The 4,837-nt window shown below is 39.9% G+C and overlaps 2 long non-coding RNA genes across 2 annotated transcripts; one reads left to right on the forward strand and one right to left on the reverse strand.

Moving 5' to 3' along the window:
* Positions 1 to 492: 492 nt before the first annotated feature.
* Positions 493 to 3,979, reverse strand: LOC112945552. Its single transcript, XR_003249032.1, has 3 exons — positions 3,828 to 3,979; positions 3,516 to 3,634; positions 493 to 627 (listed from the first exon to the last, which is right to left on the reverse strand). It is a non-coding gene; the product is annotated as an uncharacterized LOC112945552 (long non-coding RNA).
* A 66-nt stretch (positions 3,980 to 4,045) lies between these two features.
* Positions 4,046 to 4,506, forward strand: LOC112945553. Its single transcript, XR_003249033.1, has 2 exons — positions 4,046 to 4,284; positions 4,369 to 4,506. It is a non-coding gene; the product is annotated as an uncharacterized LOC112945553 (long non-coding RNA).
* The last annotated feature ends 331 nt before the right edge of the window (positions 4,507 to 4,837 follow it).

Genomic DNA, 4,837 nt, shown 5'->3' on the forward strand with positions numbered 1-4,837 from the left:
CATTCTGTGGAAAAAAATGAACAAAAAAAAGTATACTACTTCTTTAAAATATATTGCAAGAATCCTCATTTCCAGATTTTTATTGCAGCACTGGCTGGTATTCTTGCATGCAGTTTTGTAATTTATTCTGAACATTCCACTTAAACCTTTTTTCAATAGCATGATTTTATTAGAGTCAGCTCACTGGACTTTCCCAAAAAGGTATTTAAGATCAAATAAAACCAGTGCTTGGAAAAATATCATTACAATATGAAAGCAGTTACAAAAACATTAGTACTGCAAAGTTTTATTTCAAATGGCTGAGCCTGCTGTACCCCAGGTTATTGCACTTCTACTTCCTCAGACACACTCACTGGAAAAATGGGGAAAACTGTCATCTTAGCAGTTTTTACCTGTTTCTCAAAAAAAGCACCCAACTTATAGGGAGGCAGTGATTTTTTTCAGCACTGTCATTAATAAGAACAGCAAACTGTCCTTTGTTCCTACCTTCCTTTGCTCGGCAGAGGTTTTTTCCCTCTCCTGTAGCAGATGCCAGGGCTTTCGGCAGGCACCAGAGTCAATGGATTTGGGCTGACAGTGGATGCAGCAACGTGGGAGCAAAGCCTGGCAACGAGGCTCAATCTGCCCCTGGAACAAACAAAAATGGTTCATTTAAGGAGSAACTCCAGCTCTTAGTTTCCTAAAAATTGCCCTCTGGGCCTTATCCTGAGGAGTTCTCACAGCAAGGGCTGGCGGGTGGCAAGAGGGTACGTGTCCGATGCCAGGCCCGCAGCGCTTGCAGCTCTGATCCAGTGCTCACCAGAGGGATCACAGCCAAAGGCCGGCCCTGCAGCACAGAGGTCAGAAGCAGTTTTCTCTCCAGCACCAAAAGGTCCAAACCTGCAGCAGTGAATGGCCCACCCTGCTCCCATCACCCAAATAATTCAGTCCAGTCCCTTCTGTCGCACTTGCGAGACCAGGGAAAGTTCCCAGGCTTTAATATCCCATTTGACTTCCCAGTCAGCCAGCTAAGGCAAATACTTTCCTCTTCAACTGTTATTTTATCAAGAGCCAGATAACTGACAGTTAATGCTGCTGGACCTCAAGATCAAGCTGATGCTTGCTTGAGATTTTTGAATTTCAAAGGATGAGTTTTAGAAGGGGTCTTTGGGTGTTCCTGCTTGTAAGGCTCCATTGGAAAGTTAATAGTGGTCAATGGGAAGAAAAATCCTTGATGTAAACTAAATCAGAATATAATCGAGAGTATAAAAGGACAGGAACAATTAAAATACTAGAAGTCCTATGTGCTGCATCACTGGATTCTATGAAACAGTATTTTATTTTCACTTCTTTGTATATGCATATTTATATTGCTTTTACATGACAGGTCTGAGGAAAAATCAGTAATTTGAATGGCACCCTTTGGAAACAAGATGTATTCCCTTGTTCCCCCAACAGTTCTCCAGGCTATTTTTTTACAAGCAGTATGTGCAGCAAAGCAACATCTGCACACCTAAGTTTGAAGATTAGGTGTTAAGTGAGGACTTTTAAATCCTCTTTTAAAACTGCAAGTTACTGTTCATATTACTTTTCTAAGTAGAAATATGCTTAAAAAGTAAAGTCTTTATTGCTTCTTAAAAGGCATAGTGCTCTGTGATAAATTCTCATATTTTGACTGTTAATATGTTTGAATGAAAATTATTTATACATTTTGGTGAGGTTGAATGGTTTTCATTTGATTGCTGCCTCTGGAAATGAAAGCAGAGTAGCAGGAAATTTACATGTCATGCTGTGATGTATATCCAGATTATGAGATGATTGTGCAGCAGATGAACACCAAGTAAAATCATTTGCATCAAACTGTGACAACTGCAATTCCTGACAAGGCCTCTTAGTTTTTTGGGCTATTATCATTGTACAAGAATATAATCTATTGACAGCAGGGCTGTTTAATACATTTAAAGGCAGACAGTGGAAGAAATCTTAACTGTTTTCATTCACCGCTGCACAAGGGTGCAGATCAAAAGTGAATTATATTTAAAAATATGCATGTATGATGATAAGATGCATGACATTCATCAACCTGTTTAGTCATGGTTAAGCTGCGATGGTGAGCATCCAATATTACTGCCATATGTGGTCTGAAATAGAGACGTGAGACTGAAAATTATATTATTGCCCAGTAGAAGTGAATAAACAGGGAAAGACATTCTTTCTTAATCTTTCTTCTTAGATTAAAATCTGCCCTTTTGTGCTATTGCACAGGTATTTTGTATTAACTTCAGCAAACCAGGTGTAAGCATTTTAAATCAATTGCCTTTTTATTCCCTTTTGTGTGGTAAAATGCATCCCTGTTTTTTTCTAYATTATTAATAAGAAAGAGTTGCCCTTGTAGGTATGTAGATATCAGCAGACTTGGCATCAGGATTCATATAAACATTAATACATCACATTTCCCATGTTAGCTATGATCTTTTAAATTATTGGGCTTAATTAATTAAGGTATTAATAGAGAGAGAATTAAGACAATCTATCCAATTCTAAAAAAATATTTTAGTGCTCTCTACAAAYAGTTGCAATCCCTGCCAAGGCTCAGGGTAAGCAATTCATGATCTGCTTGTTTTGTGGAGCACTTTAATGGGAAAAATGACGTCCAAGTTGCCCATCATYGTGGTCGGAGAGTGGCTATTTTTGTGGATACAGCCCTGAAAGCAGAGCTCCTTGCAATGTTGGGCTCTAGTCCATCCCTGAGACTTCTCCGTGCAGAAAACAKGGGCACAGTCAGAGCCAGCTTGGTGGCTGTAGCACCACAACTGACCATGGGGCACAGATGTGAATCTTGCAAAGAGGGATGTCTATAAAAGATTAATTAACTCTTATTCCTCCTAGCGAAAATAGGAGAGAGGGGCCAGAAATGAGAAGACTGTGGGAGGTGGAAAGTCGCTGTGGTGGAAACAATTAGTGTCCCTGTCACAAACTGTGTAACTGATGTGGGGAGATGAAGCTCCACCACAACCTGACCACTGCTGTGCCAGCAGGAGCAGCTTTAGGGCCTGGCCACAAGCGGGTGCTTTCAGATGAGCTCAGCTGGGATCAGAAGTGGGGTGCAGACACTTAAACGACATCAGCTCAGATGTGCAGGCCAAACGACATCAGCTGAGATGTGTGTCCTTGCTCTGGGCCTGTCTGGGTTTTTTGTTGGAAGAGCAAGGAAATGACTACTTCTGAGATCCTCAGTAAAACTGCAAAAGTTGGCACCATAGAATTATGCACACAATAATGGTAGAAGATTCCAGGTGCAGCAATGGGATAATCCAATGTTTTCATCCATACACTTAAAATAGAAAAAGAAGCAAACATGAAGGTCTAAAAACAACTAAATTCTTTTTTCTCTACTGCTTTCGACTTCTGTGATGCAATACCAGTCACCTGAGCTAACTTTTTGTTAGTTCTCTAGCAGAAAAATGGGGAATATTCAGTAGTCCTTACCCTCCAAAGCTGTCAGTAGGGATAAGTAATGTTGCCAAAAGCATTACCTGGTGTTGTATGTAAGGAATAGTTGCTTTCTAGACACCTTAGTCCAGATTTGCACTGGTAGTCCATTCCTGCCTTTGAGGTAAAGTGGGCTCTACAGATCCCAAAGAGATGCAGTAAGCTGTAAAAAAATCAGAAATAAAATATTTTAGTGATTTTTTTACTGATATAAATATATTTTTCTCTTAAGGCTGAGACAGAAAACCAAGATTTGCCCTATCTGCCCAGCCAGAAGAGGCATGAGCATGTCAGCAAATGCCTCATTATCATTAACAAAGGGCAAAACCTCACACTGATCYGCATTTACCAGTCACCTGAACATCCTCAGACTTGTGGTCCTGGTCCTCTACCAGTGGTGCACTTCAGTATCACACAGATGAAACTCCTTCATTTTTATTACAATTAATGATTCACTTGAAGATTCAGCTCTGTAGGCCAGGAAGATCACATCTAAAACACACAGGTGGCTTGCAGAAAATCCCTAGACACAAAGATAAATCACAGAATGACTGAGGTTGGAAGGACCTTAGAATGCTCAAGCAGTACAGCACTTTTCCATAATACCAGTTTTACACCATTTCTGCCACTGGGAAGAGGCCAGCCAGGCAATCCCACCTTTGATGGTATCAGACCATTCTTTATGGCCTAGTGTAAGAACTGGTGGGAGCTGAAACGCTTTAAAACATTCACGTGTGCTAGAACATTTCCATTTGCTCAACTGAGACTTCTGCAGSTTGCTTTATTTCGACACTGGAGAGGTTGCTGGAATTGGTAAGCTAGCTAAATAYGAACCATTTGGGGGGTCTTTCAAATGTCAGCGTACCGCTAATAYGAAATCAAATCTGTTTTTATTAGATACTCCTGATTCACCAGAGAAAACCTACAGATTAAAAAGTTATCAGGTTTATGATGTCGTCCTTTTTGGAGCTGAGGAGCAGCTGTTGCTACATAACAGCTCTGAGCATGATGAACATTTTGGGAGAAGGGGTAATTTTTAAATAAAGAGAAATGTAACTATTCTGGAGGAAAATCTGGCCACTGACTTCATTTGACATGTGTAATAGACTGTGATAGTTTTTTGGAGACTGCACGATGCAAASTAAAACGAAGCTGGTAATAAGCAACTTGGCATTTATTCTTTATGTAGGAATATTTGTTCCTCAAAGTCAGGCTATGTGGAATATTAGCATTTGAATAAATTATTCAACACTTTCTAGAGAACGCAAGGGGAAAAAATCTTTTCAGCATTATAACATGACAATCTACAGGGTAGTAGAAAAAGAAGGCTGTCATTTTTTCTTCAATTACAAAAGGCAAATATTTA

Source organism: Nothoprocta perdicaria, unplaced genomic scaffold, assembly GCF_003342845.1.
Source record: "Nothoprocta perdicaria isolate Ctin4 unplaced genomic scaffold, notPer1 scaffold_191, whole genome shotgun sequence".
Taxonomy (NCBI): Eukaryota; Metazoa; Chordata; class Aves; order Tinamiformes; family Tinamidae; genus Nothoprocta; species Nothoprocta perdicaria.